Here is a 23,701-nt window from a genome sequence, read left to right as displayed (position 1 = left end):
AGCAACTCTGTATTGGTGCCGTGGCAATATTTTAAAATATTCGAGAAAAAAAATGCAACAACTTGACATACTCACACACTCCCGTTTTGAATCGTCTAACCGATACTATGTGAGAACACAGGATCCTCTCCCTTTGTAATTGTATATATATGTAAATGAATCAGGAATCCCACAATGGACCCGCCTTTGGCCCACAGCGGGTGGCCATTTGTCAGACCACTGAGTGGTCTAGTCTTTTTTGTAAACAAGACACGTGTGCAGAAGGATCCACCAGTTGAAAGGGAAATCCGAGACACACATTGGTAAGATTCAAATTTGGCACAAAGGCCGAGGACAGCATTGACGAAGCAAGTATGCAGGGCGGTCTCGAGTGGCATATCTCCTGATAGCCACGAATAGAGGTATTCATTCTCTTACCTTCACGCTATTTTACACTGGCCGCTTACTATTGCCTAACAATTGGATGTCCCTTTTTTCATTTATTCCTTCCTTCATTTTTTCCTTCATCTAGGGTTTGACTACAGGCCCCCTCCTCCCTGGCAAGACCAGGATGCACTATTACGGCGTTATAAATGTATGTAATATATTGTCTGTGTGTTTGTTTTGTCTCATAATGCCTCACCAATCAGGTAGAGGTGTTTTTTACAACCACTATGTAAAAGCAACGATGATGGGCAATTTTTGTTTTCTCACACACAGATTGATCACATATTTTCAGGTTGATTACGCACCGTCACAGCAGGGAGTTTCACATCATTGTTTGTATATGTAATCCAAGCGTTGTCAGCCTGGGCTTATGAGCTGTTTGTTTTTAAACTCTCCACTGTTTTTTTTTTGTTACAGATACGGAATGACGTTACAGGTTACAGTATGTATAATAGGGGTATGTGTGTAGCATGGTGTTGATTGTGTTCTTATTGGAGGTTTTTGAGGAGTGGTACCAATAGGAATACATTTTCCTATTGGTCCTGAAGAAGACCCATTAGGGGAAAGGTTCGAAACATGTTGACCGATTAGTTTTGAAGAGAACGGACTCATTATAGTCTACTCCTTCAAATACAACAATGAAACTTTAGCTCTGCGATGAGGGAATACGTTTGTGCACAGTGAGACGTATTAATAGCTTGTTCCTAATTTCATATCACTTATTTCAATAATAGCTGTGACACTACCACTTGGAGTGGTCCACCGCAACCAACCACATACAAAAAATCATAAACAATATGAACCAAGGAGTGTCCAAGTAAACAACTGAATTTTAGGACAATTTCTGCAATTCAAATGTAGAAAAAGAATTCTCAGCAGGCTTGCTTGATGATTTCATCCAACAGTATTTTTTATTTTGATTACTTCATAACATCCACTTGCATTGACAAATCAATTTTTAGTCATTCATAGAAATTGTTCAAAGGCCAAAATTATTTTCCAACTGCTACAGCCATACGTTTCGTCCCCTCAGGGACATCATCAGGGCTGTAAAGAATATATTAAAAAAATATATAACTAATATGATCTGATAACAACCAAATCAATCCATAGTTATAACAACACAAAAACCAAATATTTCCTACTCCTGCCTACATACCATTCTAATGCCTTTACCTAATAGGTAGTATTCAAAACCCATGTAAAAAACCCTTTTGGTGCAGTGGACATCCAACCAATCCTAGATCTTTGTGTTGGTTGTATATAGTTTCTTGTTATCAGGTCACCTATGGTCGGACTCCTTCTGTAAGTTATTTTTGTAACTTCTCCAAGGTTGTCCAATAGACCTGGTACACCCATGAGTAAGTGCCAATTCTTTTTAAGAATCCTGTAAATCCTGTTCTTGTCTACGCTATAAGTAGTAATGAACACTAATTGCCTTTTAGATTCCAGCTTCTTCTTAGGAGTCCATGTGGTAGTTCTTCGAATCTGAGCAACCTTGTCTAAGGCCTTATCTAGTACTTTTTTCTGGTATCCACGAGTTTTCAGTCTATAACAAAGTTTATCAATCTCCTCTTTAAAATGCTGTTCTGTGCTGCAGTTTCTTCTAATTCTAACCATTTCACCAAATGGTATGCCATTGATAACTGATGCTGGATGTGCACTTTCAGCCCTCAAAATAGAATTAGTGGCCGTACTTTTTCTGTATAATTTACTTTTAATGCAATCTCCCTCTACAAAGAGTTCTACATCCAGATACTCAATCTTTTTTGTCAGAAAATTCATAGTCAAATTGACATTAAAAGTATTGTCATTCAAGATAATCTTCCATATCTCTTTTAGTCCCCCTCCAAAGTATCAAAATGTTGACGATATGGACGCAATTTTGGGAACACCATAATATTGTTCCAAAGTGAGGACATGCATAAAGATATACAAGCAGTATTGATAATGATAATCAGATCATATTAGTTATGTTTTTTTTTTATATTCTTTACAGCCCTGATGATATCCCTGAGGGGACGAAACGTGTAGGCTGTAGCAGTTGGAAAATAATGTTTGCCTTTGAACAATTTCTATGAATGACTGAAAATTGATTTGTCAATGCAAGTGGATGTTATGAAGTAATCAAAATAAAAAAGACTGTTGGATGAAATCATCAAGCAAGCCTGCTGAGAATTCTTTTTCTACATTTGAATAGTATAAATTGTGCTAAAATTCAGTTGTTTACTTGGACACTCCTTGGTTCATATTGTTAATCCTTCAAATACAACCCCTGATTTTAACCTTACTGGTTGGAGGCAGAAATAAAACAAGAGTCCTACTAGTCAGGTATTTTTGACCTACCTGCTCTTAATTTCCACTCCCTTCACCTACACCATCTTTATCATAGACTCCATCTCTAAGCGTTCCTGCATAACTGTCTGGTCGTAGTAGCCTCGATCCACAGCAGATTGAGATGAAACCCAATTATGAAGCATGCCACCAAGGGGCAACCCTGGTGTTCGAGGGTTCTCTATGAAAAGCTATTTTTTCCTTAAACTATCTTGATGGAGATTTACTGCTTAGGTGTACATTCTTCCCAAGGCTGTGTTTTTTTAATTTTTCAATACATATCTACAAGGAGGGCTAACCTAGCTTCTACCTCTTTCTCCACTGTTTTTTGTTGAGAACATACAAAGTGCACATGACTGTTTGACACTGCTGGCCAAAGCGTCATGCACACTTTGAGTGGGCAAACCACTCCTCCCCTGCTCTGTGAGCAGAGCATCCCCGCCCCTACCCAGCTGAGCAAGGATAAAAATAAAATGATAATAACAATACATTCTTATCGTTTATTTTTTTCGCTTTAAAACGAAGACCTGATCAGTAGTGTGACGCTCCTACACCTTAGCAGGGCTCCAGCCCTGACACCAGCTGAATGCGCCTCTACAAGCTACTGCCTCAAATGCCACTTTCGAGCACTAGAACTCTCTGGCAGGGATTAGCCACGCGAAGGCACTTTTTATTGTGGATTGAACTCGAAATACTGTTATCCCATTTATTGACAGAACTTTGGGATAGTTACCAATAATAATAATAATAATACCCAACAAAGCATTTCCCATGTTGGTCTAAAAGCTTGCACTTTAGATCTAATTTTGCACCTTATCCTTTTCGAATGTTAAATTACATGATATGAAATTGAAGGCAGAATTTATAATGTAGCAACAACATACGCACTTTAGAACTAACTTGGTACTTTAACATTCTAGACAACCATTAGAGTGACACTGAAGAGGCATCTATCGAAAAGGCGTTGGTTAAGCACTTTTGGCGCACTGCACTTTGGTTGGTTGACCTTTTAGAAGAGGCTCTGGTTAAGCACTAGCACATTTGGCATGCCGCACCTTGGCTGGTTGTGCCTTTACACCCTAGGCATGTTGCACTTTGGCTTGAACTCGAATGTGGTCATAACACACATGTAACACATTTATTCTGGCAAATCACTCCTCTGTTCTGCACTGGGTGGCATTAATCAGGCAGGCAGATTCTGTTTTAAAATTTATATCTCAGAGCTAGCTATGCACATTATGTCCTGTCCGCTTCTCTTGCACTATGGGACCATTAAGTGACAATTTTAACATCGCAGTTTAGATGGCATGTATTATGTTGTACATTGCAACGTCCTACTTTTATTATTGTGAAGATTTTAATTAATCATACAATAAGCATTTGCATGGGCAAGTTCTTCTGCAACGCACCCAAAGCCATATCCCATGCTGTCTTCTTAGCTGTTCTATGCTCTTACTCAGACCTTGAAGTCTATGGATATTATTCAGGTGGCAAGAGAAAATGTTTGAGCCCCTCCTTAGAGCTCAGAAATTTGCTCAGAAGAAGAGTCTTGGACACATATTTTTATACGTTAGATATACCTATTGGAGATTATGAACACTGTGAGGAAGATATATCTCCAGAGGGACTGATTCGCTACCATTTGAGTGCTCTTTCTGAAGAAGTCTGTAGAATTCCAAGCAAGAGAGGCGCTTGAGTTGCTCTTATTGACTGAATGGTCTAAACCAAATATCCTGACTGAATGCTACAGCTATCTTCAGCGGTGTCAGGACTTCTTTTACCATTCAACAAAGCACTTAGGAACCCATTACCGGTGCATGGGAGAAACGCCTTTCAGACCTATCAATTCACAGACAGATCAGACGGCATGCCTTCTGACCTCAAGATCTAATCTACACACCCTCACCAGAAAGCTTGCTCGTTTCAGCATCAGCAACAAAGTTAAACCCTAATGCTTTCTCTACTCCTCCTCTGAACCATGGGAACAAGTATTCCACCTTATTATTGACTCTAGAATATCATGCTTCCATAATATTGAGAATCAAAACGTTGCTACCCTCCTTTTACTGGATGTATGGCGTTACAACGCATACTTTTACAACGCATACCTTTACAATGCATTTTTTACACCGCAACATCCATTACAACGCATTTCATTACAACGCATGCCATTACAACGAATTCTTTGAAACTACCTTTACAACGCATTCCACTACAACGCATACTACATTTACAACGCATACCATTACAACGCATACCATTACATTGCATGTATGGTAAGTATTGGATAGTGTAGGGGTAAAAACTACTATTCTAACTCCAGAGGGTGCAGCAGTAGGGTAAGTGTTGGATAGTGTAGGGATAAAAATTGCTATTCTAACTCCAGGGGGTGCAACAGTAGGGTAAGTATTGGATAGTGAAGGGGTAAAAATTACTATTCTAACTCCAGGGGGTGCAACAGTAGGGTAAGTGTTGGATAGTGTAGGTATGCGTTGTAATGGTATGCGTTGTAATGACTGCGTTGTAATGACATGCGTTGTAGTGGTATGTGTTGTAGTGACATGCGTTGTAATGGTTGCGTTGTAATGGTATGCGGTGTAATGGATGTTGTGTTGTAAAAGTTTTGTTGTAAAGGTAGTGCGTTGTAAAAGTTGCGTTGTAAGTGTTGTTTCCCCCTTTTACTGGTATACACCTGCCGACCAAAATGCCTCCACTTTTTAATCCTGTACAAGTGCTAAAAAAGGTGTTAATTCTCTATTCACCTCTTAAAGAATTGACATGACCTGCAATTTTGGGTGAAGAAGGTGACAGTTATGCATCAGCCACAGATAAGACACCACCAGCCGGAGCATAATGACTGCCCTTTATAGTTTGATAAAATACACTACACCCTTTCCTGAGATGAGCAGGCATGCTTACAACCATCCAGCGAGTTAACCCATATCTATGTAGCTCACCCCTACATTCTAAATTATTCAGCAATGTGCAATACATCAAAATCTTCAGGGAACTCCTGCAAATAAACATCCTCATCATATAAACTATAACATATAAACAAGACAAATAATGTATCTATAGCACATTAATAAACAACTATTTACCATGGGCATCTGCACAGATGTGTAGAAATGGGCATTCTGTTGTGAACAGAAGCTTTGGCTATTCTCAAAGATGTTTGGCAACAGACTTTGGTTTAAGCCACAAAACTTTTTGAAATGTGCCTCTGCAACCCATACTACGTGTTCTCAACTTTACCTTGTTTAACATAGAATAGTACTGCTTCCATCCAAAACTTTAATGGTAGGTAAGTTGTGCATAATATGAATGTCACCATGTACAGCCAGACTTGGCTACAGAGCCTATGCTATTTCCATTCTATGTACCCATGCATGCACACACAGTAATACTATGCTGTCTATGACTAGTCCCTTTACTACCAACATGATTTTTTCAAATTATGTAATTGGAGATGTCGATAGTGATGTCATCAATTATGTTATTTAACATGTCATGACTGATGTAAAATGTGAGGTCATACACAGTGCATGAGGGGGTGCAAGGTATGGTTAGTTCACTAATCTATAACTGTTGAATTTTAGTTTTTTTTTTTTAAATAAGGACGTATCTCATTTCGACACATACTAAAATGTCACTTTAATCTTTGTGGGTTTTCAGTAAATTTCTGGCTTTTTTTTTCACAACAAAAATTTCTGGCTTTTTTAACGTATGTTAAAATTGTTTTAATTTTATTACCATACTTAACAATCCTGTCACTTTAACCTTTGTCTTTTTTCAGTGAACTTCTGTAGTTTTTGATTTAACAATACCTACAACGGTGCAAGTGTTTCCAGTGATATATATATATATATATATATATATATATATATATATATATATATATATATATATATATATATATATACATGCACATATATATATTTTTTTAGTTTTTACGTCTTTAACGACGCTGTCCTCCAGGACCTTGAAAAAATGACATCAAAAACATAGAACTGACAAAAAGAACTCAAATATCTCACGGTTGGAATGGGAGGCAATCAAATCTCTGAAGGAAGATACCTCCATTGAGATCAAACCCTCAGACAAGGGGGGGAACATTGTAATCTTCAGTAAAAGCAAAAACAAGAAGGAGGCCCTGAGACAATTGCAGGACAAGAGCTGCTATAAGATCATTGACAGAAGGGATTTTGCAAAATGCATAACTGATTATTACACACTATTGGAGGGGTGGAGGGATAAAGGGATGCTCAATAAAAATGAGTATGATTATTTGCATTGTGAACACCCGATTATTCCCACATTCTACCACCTCCCCAAGGTGCATAAGGATACCAGGAATCCCCGAGGAGTCTTATGGTTTCCTCCATAGGAAGCTTACTGGAGAATACATCAAGGTTCATTGATAGTTATTTGGCCCTCCTTGTTAGAGATTTGCCCTCCTACATCAGGGATACCCAAGATTTTATAAGACAAATTGATGGCATCAAGTGGGAAAAGGACATGCTTCTCATTACCCTTGATGCCACCAGTTTATACATTTGTATAGGACATCAAGAGGGTATCTCTGCTATAAAATGGTTTCTGGGGAAGAAGAAAATGAAATATCACCAGCATAATTGCATGTTACTGAAGATGACGGAGTTCTGCCTCCACAACAATATTTTCCTGTTTGCAGGCAGTATGTATCGCCAGATAAGAGGGACCGCCATGGGCACATGCTTCGCCCCCAGCTACGCGAACTTGTTCGTCGGCTGGTGGGAGAAGCACGTGGCCTGGGGGGGACCAACGAGAGATGGCTGGATCATATTATGATCTGGGCGAGATATATCGATGACCTGTTTGTCATTTGGCGGGGTGACAGATCCTCGGCTGAGAAGTATGTCGCGACGCTAAATGACAACGATCTCAATTTGAGATTCACTAGTACCATCAGTGAGACATCGGTATACTACCTCGACTTAGAGGTCTTTGTACAGGAAGCTCCCTACAAACCAGACTCTATCGGAATCCCACGGCGGGAATACCGTATTACATGCGGCGAGTCATCATCCCAAGAGCATGTTAAAAAACATCCCATTTGGGGAATTATTACACCTGAAGAGAAACTGCTCAGATTCCAAAGATTTCTCACAGGCAAGGGATGAAGCACTATTGAGGTTTGAAGATAGAGGATACTCCAGATCACTACTAAGGAGTGCAGTGAGTAAGGCGGAGCTAGTAGACAGAAAGGATCTCATCAAGATGAAAGTCAGGGAGGCTGAGCCCGAAGGTGTAGCGAGAATGATTACCAGCTTTAGCATGATATCTAGCGAGCTGGTACAAATATTCAACAAAAACTGGCACATCTTAGGTACGAACACAACTATGAAAAACATACTACCGCCAAAGCCGTCTGTAACCTATAGACGTTGCCAGTCTCTCATCGATCATCTGACTAGCAGCCACTTTGAGGACTCCCCCAGAACATATATATGTGCATGTAGTAGTAAATCTATAGCTATATGCACTTAACCTTATCAATATTTTGTCCATTATATTTTCACCTGCAACCAAATGATTTAACTTCATGGACCATGACATTTTTGTTTTGGGTAGCATATAGCCATTCGCACTGCTAAAGCAACATGCCTTTTTGGAGGTCTTATGAAAATTGGCAAGTATGGCAGTAGTAACCCTTGTTGACGACATTAAGAACCCCTTCTCCATTCTTATTTTTTTTATTCTTCCTGGATTTAGCTGAAATGATGGCTAGATCCACAGTTGTGATCACTCTATGCATACATATTAGGGTGTGTTTCACAGGTTGCTGTGTGATGTCCAGACTGCTCTATTGAACATACCTTTTGATGGCAAAAGCATATTTAATGAGAAGCCAACTCCTCCCTGGAATGATGTAGAACAGCCATGCCACAGCTAGGACTTGCCTTCCGGGTGAAACAATTTCACCAGCAGTACTGTTGTTGCTGGGTTCATTCAGAGACCAACCCTAAAATAACGGCTCCCTTTCCTGCCAGACTAGGCCCCACAGCAGCTCTTCCGATCCTTTATATTAATGAGGTGAACCTAAGAAAGATCAACAACACAGCTCTGGTTTCTCTAAAATCTGCTGGGTCTGCTACATCAACCCTGCTTTGATTTCTCCTCACTAGCTTCCAGTAGGGATAAGGGTGTCCCACTTTGTCTCTGTTTGATTATCACTCTGGACATCTGGGTGGTCTGTCTTATTCACAGTGGTTTTATCTTTTACCTTCTATCCTCAATCCGGGACATCGGAACGGAACGCTGTGTGTCGGCCGACCACGCGTTACCGCTCCGAACTCTTTCCTGCCTGTTGATTGATGCTGCGGAGCAAAGTAGTTTGTGTGCTACATGCTACCGTGGCTAGATTGAAATTTCATATTGTAGAGTAGCGGAGCACAGTGGTGATCTGGCCCCGCGCTACCGTTTACCAGTGCTGCTTTTCTTACGTTCCATAACACGGAGCTATGTGTGTCAGGAGGCCACTTGCTGCCGTGTGATTTCTTTGCTCATTACTTGTGATTTAGTACAGCGGAGTTCAGTGGTGTTTCTATGGACCACCGTGTGTACAGAAAGACCTTTAACAATTGAATGGATATACTGACCCTGACCTTGAAGGATTATGATTATACAATAGTCCTGAAGCTACATGGTTTTGTGACGTTCAGTATAGAGAAGTTGATTAACACTCTTTATTCCTGGTGTCGGTATTCGGAGAACCTACTCAACTGCAAGAGCCTTATGCTCTTGTTCTTTGATTTGGGGGCAAACGCCGAATTATTTCCTGATCATTCTAAGGAACTGCATTTCTATATTGGTTGTACGGAAAGGTGTTTGCCTCGGGTTATTTTCAGGTGTGCCAACATTTTAGTGAGACCATATGAGAGTAGCCATTTAAGTTGTATGTGGTGTATAATTGTGTTTTATGTTTATGTCTTTCAGAGCCTGATATCCCAGCAGTTCCTTCCCTTCCCTTATGTCCCTCGCCTGATGGTTCGAACTCCCTGTTACTAGTCGGGGAGTTGGTAACATCTGAAGGTGGACCCCTATATAGCAACGATCGGATCCTGTGGAGTGTAATCCTGACAGGCGGTGTCTAATAGACACCGCCAGCCATATTAGCATGGGCTTGCAGAGATGCCTTTCAGGCATGCGGTCTTCACTTTGGGGGCCCCCTGTGGGCCCCCAGACTGAAGGAGAAGTTGGGGGTGCACACGGGGGGTACCTGTGGTACCCCCTGCATTTGCCTAAACAAAGCAGCAGGCACCGCGCGGTGCCTGCCGCTTTCTTTGTTTATGCAAATGGATATGTGCATTTTTAGCATTGTGGCGGGTTGTGCTGAGAGCACCGCCCGCCACAATGCTAAAAATGCAGGATGCGCCCACCACAGTCGCGGGCGCATCCTAATACCCCCCACGGGACCCCCGACCTTATGGCGGGCGGTCCCAATCACCGATAGGCCGCCCGCCATCCTAATGACCCCCATAGTGTCAAACAGAATATTGCTACAGAGGTTAGTGGCATTTTTATTCACTATACCTGGTTATTTATAGTATTTATTATTTATTTGAGAGTGTTATATAGCGCTGGCCAGACCCGAAGGTATCAGAGCGCTTTACAACATTTATCATGATGCAAACGGACACACATTGTTTCAATAAACAGCATTGTCTCGTGTCGAATCTGGTTGAGGCCTGGAGAGGATCATAGAAGCAAATCAAAGGCAGGCGATGTAGATGCCTTCTTGTTAAGGTGGCTAGATTATCCGTTGGACGGATCACTGACAGAATACTGAGGAGCAGAAGAATAGCGACCTGCCAAAATATCGATGAAAAAATATAGAATGACAGAATATCGACTTCCTATCTACAAAGAGGTAAGTACAAAAATATTGAATCCTAAATATCATTGTAAATAATATAGTTTGCTAAAATATCAACTTTTTTAAATGTCTTACAAGTAATATAAAATTAATTAAATTATCAATATAATTAAGTAAAACATACTTAAAAATAATTAAAAAACTTTAAAATTGATAAATAATGAAAAAAGCATGCACTTTTATTTTGTATTATATATAACTTAATAATATTAAAAATAATGTTTTAATTATAAAATATTAAAACTTAATTAAAGTGGTGAGTGGGCAGTGACAGGGCCCATACCTGCTTGTGTGGCGCCAGCGCGCTGACTTTTTAAACGTGTGCATTTGAATTTTTAAATCTGTTGACTTTTAATTTTGGCATTGTATTTTAATTTAGACTCTGGTGGGGCCAAGTTAATAGCGGCTGAGGCTTCCCATCCCCCCCGCACTCCCCAGACTTGCCTTAGGACGCAAACGGGGCGGCTGTCTTGTCTTTCCTTCCTTCACGCCTCGTTCCAACAGGGTGGCTAGCACCGTTGAGCGGAGGGCGTGGAGGTGAGAGACAGTCACTTCCGGTGCACGAGGGGGCCGGTTAGCGGTTTAGTGGCTGGGAGGCAGACGGGCTGAGGGCTACAAAAGGCACTGGAGATTCCGCCCGCGTTGTGGTGAGTGGGCAGTGGCCGGGCACATAGCTGCTTGTGTGGCGCCAGCGCGCTGACTTTTTAAACGTGTGCATTTGAATTTCGAAATCTGTTGACTTTTAATTTTGGCATTGTATTTTAATTTAGACTCTGGTGGGGCCAAGTTAAAAGTGGCTGAGGCTTCCCATCCACCTCCGCACTCCCCAGACTTATCTTAGGACGCATACGGGGTGGCTGTCTTGTCTTTCCTTCCTTCACGCCTCGTTCCGACAGGGTGGCTAGCACCGTTGAGCGGAGGGCGTGGAGGTGAAAGACAGTCACTTTCGGTGCGCGAGGGGGCCGGTTAGCGGTCTAGTGGCTGGGAGGCAGACGGGCTGAGGGCTACAAAAGGCACTGGAGATTCCGCCCGCGTTGTGGTGAGTGGGCAGTGGCAGGGCCCATAGCTGCTTGTGTGGCGCCAGCGCGCTGACTTTTTAAACGTGTGCATTTGAATTTCGAAATCTGTTGACTTTTAATTTTGGCATTGTATTTTAATTTAGACTCTGGTGGGGCCAAGTTAATAGCGGCGAGGCTTCCCATCCCCCCCCCCCGCACTCCCCAGACTTACCTTAGGACGCATACGGGGCGGCTGTCTTGTCTTTCCTTCCTTCACGCCTCGTTCCGACAGGGTGGCTAGCACCGTTGAGCGGAGGGCGTGGAGGTGAGAGACAGTCACTTCCGGTGCGCGAGGGGGCCGGTTAGCGGTCTAGTGGCTGGGAGGCAGACGGGCTGAGGGCTACAAAAGGCACTGGAGATTCCGCCCGCGTTGTGGTGAGTGGGCAGTGGCCGGGCCCATAGCTGCTTGTGTGGCGCCAGCGCGCTGACTTTTTAAACGTGTGCATTTGAATTTCGAAATCTGTTGACTTTTAATTTTGGCATTGTATTTTAATTTACACTCTGGTGGGGCCAAGTTAAAAGTGGCTGAGGCTTCCCATCCCCCTCCGCACTCCCCAGACTTACCTTAGGACGCATACGGGTGGCTGTCTTGTCTTTCCTTCCTTCACGCCTCGTTCCGACAGGGTGGCTAGCACCGTTGAGCGGAGGGCGTGGAGGTGAAAGACAGTCACTTCCGGTGCGCGAGGGGGCCGGTTAGCGGTCTAGCGGCTGGGAGGCAGACGGCCTGAGGGCTACAAAAGGCACTGGAGATTCCGCCCGCGTTGTGGTGAGTGGGCAGTGGCAGGGCCCATAGCTGCTTGTGTGGCGCCAGCGCGCTGACTTTTTAAACGTGTGCATTTGAATTTCGAAATCTGTTGACTTTTAATTTTGGCATTGTATTTTAATTTAGACTCTGGTGGGGCCAAGTTAATAGCGGCTGAGGCTTCCCATCCCCCCCGCACTCCCCAGACTTACCTTAGGACGCATACGGGGCGGCTGTCTTGTCTTCCCTTCCTTCACGCCTCGTTCCGACAGGGTGGCTAGCACCGTTGAGCGGAGGGCGTGGAGGTGAGAGACAGTCACTTCCGGTGCGCGAGGGGGCCGGTTAGCGGTCTAGTGGCTGGGAGGCAGACGTGCTGAGGGCTACAAAAGGCAGATGTCCCCTCGGAAGCGCAGCGGACGAGCGCAGCGGGCGCGACGTAGGCGCGCCGAAGTGTCGCTAAAGTCGAGCCCGTCTGCGCCCGTCCGCGGCCGAGCGCGGGCTAGGGCGACAACCCCTGCTCCAGGCGGCAAAATCTATTGGGACAGGGAGCTGCTCCTCAGCCTGCGTCCGGAGACCACTTACTCGTGCAGGCATAGTATGACAGCTGAGGATGCGGAATGTGCACATTGTCGGTTCCGCTTCGTCACTGCATTGCAGGGTACTGGTGAGCAAACTGCGCTAGCGTGTGGCCTACTTAATGTGAGGTCACTGCGGAAGCACAGGCTTGATATATTCGATCAGCTCACGGAAAGACAGTTTGACCTGCTGTTTCTTACGGAAACGTGGCTGGGCCAGTTCTCTGATTCGGATATTATTGAGGCTATGCCGGAAAACTACTTAATGGTTAGGCAGGACAGGGCAGTGGGGAGAGGAGGGGGGATTGCGATTATTTTTAAAAAACATCTCGGATGTCTAATGGAGATGGCCCCAGTCGCAGATAGCGAGGCTGGAGCCTTCACCATAAAAATCAATGGGGGAATGACGATCAAAGGCTTCCTTATATATAGACCTTGGGGCCTTGTACCAAGTTTAGGGAGAGCCTGCTAGATAACGTGACGGAGGCAGCATTACGCAGGGACAAATTCTTATTACTGGGAGACTTAAACCTACACCTGAATAGCCCAGGGGATAAAGGAGTGGAGGAGTTCTGCAGGGACATTCAAGCCCTTCAGTTAGAACTGAAGATCTCAAGCCCCACCCATCGTCAAGGCCATCTTTTGGACCCGATTTTTGCAAACTGGCAAGGGGTCGAAGTCTCCGCAGCTGAGCCGATCCCCTGGACAGACCACTTCCTGGTGGTGTTTTCCACAAACAGCACTAAGGCCATAAAACATATTCAGGCACCCCTGAATTATCCGAGGAGGAAGTGGGCTAAATTCTCCTTAGGGGAATTTAATGAAGCGCTGACACGCGGAGGCCAGCCAGGTGGAGAGGACATAGAATCGGCTGACCTGAACCTGAATAGGCGGATTACAGAGGCGCTAGATCACACTGCACCACTCAGCCGGTCATCCGCGGGCGGCCGCACGAAGAGAACAGCCCCATGGTTTAATGGAGAGCTGCGGCTGACCAAGGCGGAATGTAAACGGGCGGAAAGATCATGGAGGGTAGCGTATGACAGTCAGGCCAGGGAAGTGTTTTTAGAAAAGAGGCGGATACATCACAGGCTGATTAAGAAATCGAAGGCGGCCTTTTATGCAGGAAAAATCCCAGGGGCAAAGAACTAGGCTAATGAGCTCTTCTGCATTCATAAGTCCTTGACAACTATAGAATCATCTGCAGACCCGGAGAACTGTTTGGTGGAATCATGTGATCGTATCGCCGACTACTCCTCTATTAAGGTTGCAAAGATCTAGTCGACCTTCCCGAACCCTCCTTCTACAGGGGTGGAGCTTGATGTAACATCTGGGGGCACGGAGAGCCTGGGGCCTCTTACAAATTTCATCACCCCCTCTCCTGAAGAGCTAATCAGGATATGACTTTCTGTAACATCTGGCTCCCCTCTTGATCCGGTGTCCCCTAAACGTTTGGGGGACAGCCTGGAGGTCCTGGAACCCTACATAAGGCATGTCCTGGATGTCTCTTTTAAGACTGGCATGTTACCTAGCGGATGGAAACAGGCAGTGGTGCTCCCCCTTCGGAAGAAACCTCATATGAGTTTTGAGGTGTTAGAAAATCTGCGGCCCATCTCTCTTCTGCCTTTTATGTCTAAAGTGGCTGAGAAGGTGGTAAATGCCCAAATCATGGAATATGTGGAGGAGGCAGGGCTACTGCACACCACGCAGTTCGGCTTTAGACCTCGCCATTCGACGGAGTCTGCCCTACTGATGGCAACAGAGCATCTGAGACAGGGTGTAGATGAGGGGCAAACGATGGCCTTGATCCTGTTGGACCTCAGCGCGGCGTTCGACACTGTAGCACATTCCACCTTGGTACAGTGTCTGAGCAGAGGTGGCATCGCTGATACAGCGCTGAGGTGGATCCAGGCCTTCTTAACTGGCAGGGGCTTCCAAGTGAGGCAAGGAGATTGCTACTCTAAAAGGGTTCCTTTGGGCCAGGGTGTGCCTCAGGGCTCGTCCCTGAGCCCTACCCTTTTTAACCTGTATGTAGCGCCTGTTGCCTCCATTGTAGAGAACCATGGCCTTCAGATAGTATCCTATGCCGACGATACGCAGCTGGTCATCTCCCTGTCGCACGCGCCCTGTCTTGCGGCAGATAGTTTCCGGTCGTGTATGAAAGATCTTGCCGACTGGATGGCTATGAACTGTCTGAAACTCAATGGCAGCAAGACAGAGGTGCTTGTGGTGGGGAGAGACCAGTCTGCTTGGTCGTCGGCTTGGTGGCCATCCTGTCTAGGGCCGACCCCCACCCCCTGTCAGGAGGCAAAAAACCTGGGTGTGTGGTTTGATGAGGGTCTCACCTTTGGGCCCCAAATCAACCGTGTGGTGGGTATGTGCTTTGGAGTCTTAAAAAGGCTGAGGAAAATTCTGGAACTGCTGCCCACGGAGGCCCGTAAAACCCTGGTACATGCACTGGTGACCGCAAGGTTGGATTATGCGAACCTGCTGTACCTGGGGGCACCTGGGAAAAGTTTTGGTCGCCTTCAAGTGCTGCAGAACGCAGCAGCACGCCTGATCCTCAGGCTGCCTAAAAGGGCGCCCTCGAGGGAGGCCTTGCAGAGGCTACACTGGCTCCCCGTGAGGAGCAGAGTAGAGTACAAGGCCCTTTGCACCTGCCATCGTATCTTGAATGGCAGGGCACCTCGGCCACTGCAGAGCCTGATTGAGCCCTATGAACCTGCTCGAGCACTAAGATCTGCGGGTGGGGGACAGTTAAAAATCCCCAAGGTGAAGAAAGCCTGCATGGGAGGTAGATGGTTCAGGTATTTAGCGGCAAATCATTGGAACAAACTTCTGGTGGAGCTACGACTAGAACCGGCAGAAACTAGGTTCCGTGCTAAATTAAAAACATACCTATATGTCAGGTAGACTGCCCGCCCCTCAGTTAAAATCCCAGCTTCCGCCTCTCTCACCATAGCGCTGGGACACGCCGGTGTGCGTAACTCAGCGCTTTAGTCAAGTCAAGTCAGTCAAGTCAAGAAATTTATATAGCGCGCTACATACCCAGAGGGTCTCAAGGCGCTTGAGGAGGGGTGGGGAATTACTTCTCGAATATCCAGGTTTTAAGTTGCTTTCTGAATGCTAGGTGGTTTTGAGTGAGGCGAAGGTGCAAGGGAAGTGAGTTCCAGGTTTTGGCCGCTAGGTAGGAGAATGATCTTCCGCCCATGGTGGTTTTGTTGACGCGGGGAACAGCGGCGAGGGCTTGGTTGGAAGAGCGCAGCTGGCGGGAGGGGGTGTAGAAGGAAAGACGTGTATTGAGGCAATCGGGTCCAAGTTCGTATAGAGCTTTGTGTGCGTGGGCGAGGAGGCGGAAAGTTATCCTCTTATTGACGGGGAGCCAGTGGAGGTTTTTCAGGTGGGCAGAAATGTGTTCTTTGCGCGGGATGGCTAGTATGAGTCTGGCTGATGCGTTCTGGATGCGTTGGAGTTTTTTCTGAAGTTTTGCGGTGGTACCGGCGTAAAGGGTGTTTCCGTCGTCCAGGCGGCTTGTGACCAGTGCGTGGGTGACCGTTTTTCTAGTTTCGGTGGGGATCCAGCGAAATGTTTTTTTGAGCATGCGAAGAATGTTGAAGTAAGATGAAGAGACGGCGTTGACTTGTCTGGTCATCGAGAGTGAGGAATCCAGGATGACGCCTAGGTTCCGTGCGTGATCCGTCGGGATGGGTGCTTTTCCAAGGGCTTCTGGCCACCAAGAGTCGTCCCAGGCGGAGGGGGAGGTGCCTAAGATAAGGACTTCTGTTTTGTCAGAATTCAGTTTCAGACGGCTATGCTTCATCCATTCGGCTACCTCTTTCATTCCTTCATGAAGGTTGGTTTTGGCTGTGTTTGGGTCTTTGGTGAGTGAGAGGATCAGTTGAGTGTCATCGGCGTAGGAGATGATGTTGAGGTTGTGTTGGCGTGCGATGGTCGCGAGGGGGCTCATGTATACGTTGAAGAGGGTGGGGCTGAGTGAAGATCCTTGTGGCACGCCGCAGATGACTTCAGTGGCCTCTGACTTGAATGGTGGGAGGCGTACTCTCTGAGTTCTTCCGGCAAGGAATGAGGTGATCCATTCCAGTGCTATTCCTTGGATTCCGATGTTTCTGAGTCGTTGTAACAGGGTGTTATGACAGACTGTGTCGAAGGCTGCGGAGAGGTCGAGGAGGATGAGGGCAACTGTGTCTCCATTGTCCAGTAGAGTTCGGATGTCGTCTGTTGCTGCGATGAGTGCGGTCTCAGTACTGTGTTTGGCTCGGAAGCCGGACTGTGAGGAGTCGAGGGATTTGTTGGCTTCGAGGAAGGCGGCGAGTTGGTTGTTGACAGCTTTCTCGATGACTTTGGCCGGGAATGGAAGGAGCGAGATGGGCGGTAGTTTTTGAGTTCGGAGGGCTCAGCTGTGGGTTTTTTCAGAAGGGCGCTGAGTTCGGCATGTTTCCAGCTTTCTGGGAAGGTGCCGGAGTTGAGGGAGCAGTTGATGACGTCTCGGAGGTGTGGTGCTATGATGGAGTCTGCTTTGTTGAAGATGTGGTGAGGGCATGGGTCTGTGGGGGATCCTGAGTGGATGGAGTTCATCAGGCGGATGGTGTCTTCAATGGAGATTGGGTTCCAGTCATTGAGGATGTTCAAGGGGGGTGAAGGTGCGGCTGAGGGTTGGGTGGGTTGGTCTTCGGGTTGGTTGCCAAAGCTGTTGTGGATGTCAGCGATTTTGTCGTGGAAGAACGAAGCTAGGGAGTCGCAAAGGGTTTGAGAGGGGGTGATGTCGTTGGAGTTGGCAGTGGGGTTGGTAAACTCTTTGACGATGTTGAATAATTGCTTGCTGTTGTGGGCGTTTTTGTCTAGTCGGTCTTTGAATGCGGTTTTCTTGGCAGTCCGGATCAATTGGTGGTGTATGCGGGTGGCGTTTTTGAAGGCGTCCCTGGTGTTGGTGTTAGGGTCTTTTTTCCAGGCCTTCTCAAGGGAGCGACAGAGTTTCTTGGATTTCTTAAGATCCTCGTTGAACCAGGGGGCGTTTTTGCTGCCTAGTTTGATTTGACGTTTTTTCAAAGGTGCTAGGTTGTCCGCGGTGTTGGTTAGCCATTGAGTGAGGTTAATGGCTGCTTGGTTGGGGTTCGATGAGTGGGCAGGGGGGTTATGAAGAAGCAATGTGGAGATCTGGTCAATGGTGATTTTGTTCCAGTTTCTTCGCAGAGTAGGTTGAGGGTGGTTGTGGGTTATGGTCTTATTGTAAACAAAGTGAATGCAGCTGTGGTCTGTCCATTGGAGAACTGTGGTGTGACTGAAGGAAATATGTTTGCTGGAGGTGAAGATAGGGTTGAGGGTGTGTCCTGCGTGGTGTGTGGGGGTATTAACAAGTTGTTTGAGTCCGAGGTTGGCGAGATTGTCCAGAAGGGTGGTGGTGTTGTTGTCGTTGCTCTTTTCCAGGTGAAAATTGAGGTCTCCCAATACAATGTAGTCCTCGGAGGAGAGGGCGTGTTGGGTGATAAAATAAGTGATGTCTTCAGTGAATTGTGCACGGGGTCCTGGTGGCCTGTAGAGGAGGGTGCCTCTGAGTGTGGTCTTGGGGTCGGTGTGGATCTGGAAGTGAAGGTGTTCGGCGCTAGAGAGGTTGACGTCCGAGCTGGTTGTGATGCGGAAGGAGTTCTTATGGACGATGGCGATGCCTCCTCCTGTTTGGTTGGTGCGATCTTTTCGGATGATCTTGTAGCCTTCCGGGATGGCTATGGCGATGTCTGGGGCTGAAGAGGCGTTCATCCAAGTCTCAGTTAGGAAGGCGACGTCAGGAGAGATGGTGTCTAGTAGATTCCAAAGGTTGATGGCGTGGCTGTGGACCGATCGGGTGTTGAGTAAGATGCATTTTAGGTAGTTGGCGTCAGATCTATGTTTGGTGTTAGTGGATGAGGAATTGGTTTTTGTGCCGTCAAACTTGCAGGAGTTGCATGTGAAGGGTCCATGGGTGTGTCCGGGTGCGGTTTGGGCGCAGTTGGGGAGTCGGCCGGGGTTAAGTGCAAGGAGGAAGGAGGAATCGTATGTAATGCGGGTGGGCTGGGCCTTACGGGAACCAGGGGGTCTGGCGCTGGGCGCGGTCTCGGCGCGGACGGGCGTAGACGGGCTTACCTTTGGCGCACCTTCGGCGCGGCCGTAGCGCGTGGACGCTGCGCGTTGGGTCAACGACCGTAAATGGATAGTGGAGGGGGCGGAGCGTGGGAGGGTCAGCAGCTGGGAGGCGTTAGCGGGGAGGAGGGGCGGGCCAGGGAAGAGGCAGCAAAACAAAATGGAGGTCAAAGGGGAGGCGAGGCAGGGGCAGCAAAACAACTGTGATACCGAGTGCAGCTAAAGTCTCACCAGGCACTTCTAAGACTCAGCAATGTCGCGCTTCTCCGAACAACAATGCAAGCGGCACTATGGTAGCGCTATATATTGTAATATGCAGGCAACGTGATGTAGATCTAATACCAGTCACAAAAGCACAATTCAAGCACAATGACAAATGCCAAAACGATACCACTGGATTTCTAATGCGTGGCGCGATATTGCAGGCTGCTTCCAAAGGTGCGATCAGCAGATGAATGCAGCGTGAGGTCGGGGAGCTGAGGGGGAGCGTCCGATCCGGAGCGAGCCCCTATTATTATTATTATTATTAAAAATATAATTACACATATATATATATATATAAATAAACCTATAATATAAATATAAAAATAAATCATATATAATAAGTTAAAACATTAAAATAAATATTTTTGTACAAAATAATATGTTACACTACATTAAATATACCATTACTGGAAACATTGCATAGCGTAGGGGATAAAATAACCATTTTCATTCCAACGGGTATTACACTATGGAAAGTGTTGGATAGTGGGTAGATAAAAATTACTATTCCCAGTCCAGTAAGTGCAACAGTAGGGAAAGTGTTGGATAGCGGGAGGGTAAAAATTCCTATTCCTATTCCAGTGAGTGCAAGTGTTGGATAGCAGGTAGATAAAAAGTACTCTTCCCACTCCAGTGAGTGCAATAGTAGGGAAAGTGTTGATTAGCTGAAGGGTAAAAATTACTATTCCCACTCCAGTGAGTGCAACAGTAGGGAAAGTGTTGGATAGCGGGAGGGTAAAAATTACTATTCCCACTTCACTAAGTGCAACAGTAGGGAAAGTGTTGCATAGCGTAGGGGAATCATTTAGTATACCCACTCTTGCAAATAATTAACATATAATTAACATTAATTAACAAGTAAATATTTTTTCAAAACGTATTTACCTCCCACCATTTTCCCCTATAGATGTCACCTACAATATTGTAAAATATTAATATACTAACATCATTAATTAAAAAGTAATTAATTAACTTATTACAATTAACAATAAAATAATAACCATCAAATCTAAATTTATTCACATGTAATAAATATAATATAAAAAATAATAAAAATTACATTAAAACTAAAGTATTTCTTACCCTACTCCCCTATCGACCCCCACCTCACTCCTAAAAAAGTACACAATTAACATATTTACACAGTAATTATTAATAATTAATATCTAATTAATTACCAATTAATAAAACAATTAACACAATTACCAATTAATAATTCATTGTTATTATTCAATGTATCATTAATTAATAATACATTAATTAACTTAATTAACATAAATTATTAAATACTAAATTCTTAATTAACAAACTAATTAATTAATTTCAATTTAATTACTTCACCCCCCTATTCCCCTATAAACCCACAACCAGCAGAATTAAATTGCGCAAAAAATAATTAACATATAATTAATTATTTCTAGAAAATATATTATAATTAAATTACTTCCCACCCTATACCCCTATAAACCCACAACCCGCTACGGATTTAAATTACACAAAAATTAAATTAATTAGAATTCATTATTAAAAACAAAAATTCAAACATACATTGCAAAAATAATACATACTTTTAACACATACACTAACACTTGAAACACTATAAAAAAACGGTATTTTTAACAACTATATTATGGCTGTCCATATTACTAACTTTGATATTATTAAAAACGATATTTCTTACCTCCATTTCGATATTCTGCCCCACTATATTCTTGTAGGTCGATATTATGTCCATTCTATATTTTAGACTCAATAATTTTGGCATGTCGAAATCAAAAATTCGATATTTTGACGGATTACCCCGTTGGACGAGATTCCTGTGGCAGAGGTACTCTGTCTCGCTGGGTGGTTGCCATCCAGTTGGATGAATTTGGTTGAGGAAAAGGTCTTTGAGCTGTCTTTTGAAGTTTGCGAAGAAAGGGTTGGTCCTGATATGGACTGGTCATGGAGTTCCAAATTTTAGAAGCGTTTCCAGAGAAGGAGCGTGATAAGGTTTTATGTTTGTGAGTTTTGGGAGGAATGAGAAGTAGTGTGTTTGTGCTCCTTACATTCCTCGTCTGCCCTGCCTTTTTGAGTTTGGATGCCAGGTAGGCAGTTTTACCGGTGTGAAGAGCTTTGTGAGTGAGACATGCAGTTCTGAACTTGGAGCAGACTTCCATCGGGAGCCATTTTAGTTCTCTTAGAGAGGGACAGATGTGGTCGTATTTCTTTACTCCTGTGACCATCCTAGCAGCTGCATTTAGCGTTGTTCGGAGGGGGGCTAAGTGAGATTTTGCCGTGCCTGTGAGGTTGCATTCCTGCAGTGCAATCTGGACAGATACAAAGATTGTGTGGGCTGTTTAAGGTCATTGGGAGGGATGAAGGCTTTGATTTTGTTGAGTAGTTTTAGGTTGTGCAATGCACTCTTCGCAGTGCTCTTAATATGTTTGCTCATGTTTAACCGTGGGTACAGAGTGATTCCTAAGTATTTTACAGAGTCAGCCAGGGTAAGATTGCAATTAAGAGCATCAATGGATTTTAGCCATTCTGAGCCTTGGGGGGGTCTTCTCATTGTTGGATATGAGAAGGATTTAGGTCTTATCTTGGTTGAGTTTTAGGTGGTTTGTGATAGCCAGTGTATCATTTAGTCTCTATATGTCTCCACTTGACGTTGTTTCTAGGTAGATCTGGGTATTGTCCGCAAAGAGGTGGAAGGGGATGTTGGCTTTTCTTAGTATGGCGGTGAGGGGCTCCATGTAGATGTTTTACAGATTATGGGGAGAAAACTGACCCTTGTGGGACACTCCGGGTTATGGGGAATAGGTCAGAAGTGGGAAGCCTTTTGCTGCTTGTCTTGCCCCCCGGTGGGGGTCTGTCCAGAAGAACCCCATGGAAGCAGAGGAACATCTCTTGAGCCTGAGGAGTGCTGCACTACACTCCCCAGCACCCCTTGTGGCAGTACAGCTACCAACATTTCCGACATGACGGAGGTGCATATTTAATCCCCCTGGGGCTCCCGCATCACACAGGAAGCCCTTTTGCTGCTTGTCTTACCCCCCGGTGGGGGTCTGCCCAGAAGAAGCCTGTGGAAGCAGAGGAACTTCTCTGGAGCCTGGGGAGTGCTGAACAATACTCCAGAGCACCGCTTGCGGCAGTGCAGCTGGCATCGTTTTTGCTGCGCCCAGATGCGCCTATTTAATCCCCCTGGGGCTTCCGCAGCACGGGACGCGCACAGGCAGCGCCCGAGGCAAAGCCCGGGCCAAGGCGCGCCTGTCCTTGCCCGTCAGTGACCGGAAGAGGCCGGGAAGGGCTACGTCTCTGTTATCTGCCCTTTGGGTTCAGCCTTCTCTGGTGAAGCCCCTTCCGACGTAGAGGTACTGTGTGTCTTTCCTTATAAGGGAAGAAAAGCTAGAAAGGTTTACCAACATGCTGGTAGCAACTGTGTAATGGATAGGATTGACACGCTCATTGAGGAGTGTGAGGACATATTAGCAGTTGAAATAAACATGCGATCAGCCATAAAAAAGTACCCATCCCGATCTACACAAACCAACAGTGGAAGTCCAAATCATCATGTTGCTTTCCTGGCCATGTTCCTCAAAACACATAAAAAAGGACCCATTCCTAAAAGTGGTGAGTTGAAGCAGAACCCAGGGAAGACGGGTGATCCTTCTCCCAGCAACCCCCTCCCTAGTCCTTCCATTACAGCAAAAGATAATAATCTCCAATCTACCTGGCCCCCGGAAGCAATATACAACCTTATGATGCCATAGCATTTCCCTTGTGTGATTTAGCTGCATCAGTGGCAGTCCTGGAACTCTCACATCACAATTGTCTGTTGTCTGACCTCATACCTGTTCATTTTGTGAATTCCTTCTCAGAGAAGATATAGACTCTCCCTGCTCACAAAATGTTCAGTCTAGCGGGAATCATCATCTGCCTATTTGCCCCTAAAGCATGAAACTTCCCCATCGGTTTACTTACACTCTCACCTCCACCTGGAAGTCTCTAAGGAAACATCCGGAAAAATCTTAAATAAGAAATCATCTTTTTTTTTACAAATTTTGATTACATTGCCTTTTTCAAAGCTGTTCCCTTGATTCTGAAATCTTAAAAATACGTACAATACTTTGCAGCCAAGAACCTTCTTTTGGTTTACCAGAGGGAACTCTATGTACCCTTGCAATTGAGAGATTCAGCTCAGGTTCTTTAAGGACATGCTTGCAAATCAGTTTAGTGAAGACCTCTGCCCTCTCTATCTGCTCACCAA

Source organism: Lissotriton vulgaris, chromosome 7 (assembly GCF_964263255.1).
Source record: "Lissotriton vulgaris chromosome 7, aLisVul1.2, whole genome shotgun sequence".
NCBI lineage: Eukaryota > Metazoa > Chordata > Amphibia > Caudata > Salamandridae > Lissotriton > Lissotriton vulgaris.
Note: the sequence above shows the minus strand (reverse complement) of the source record.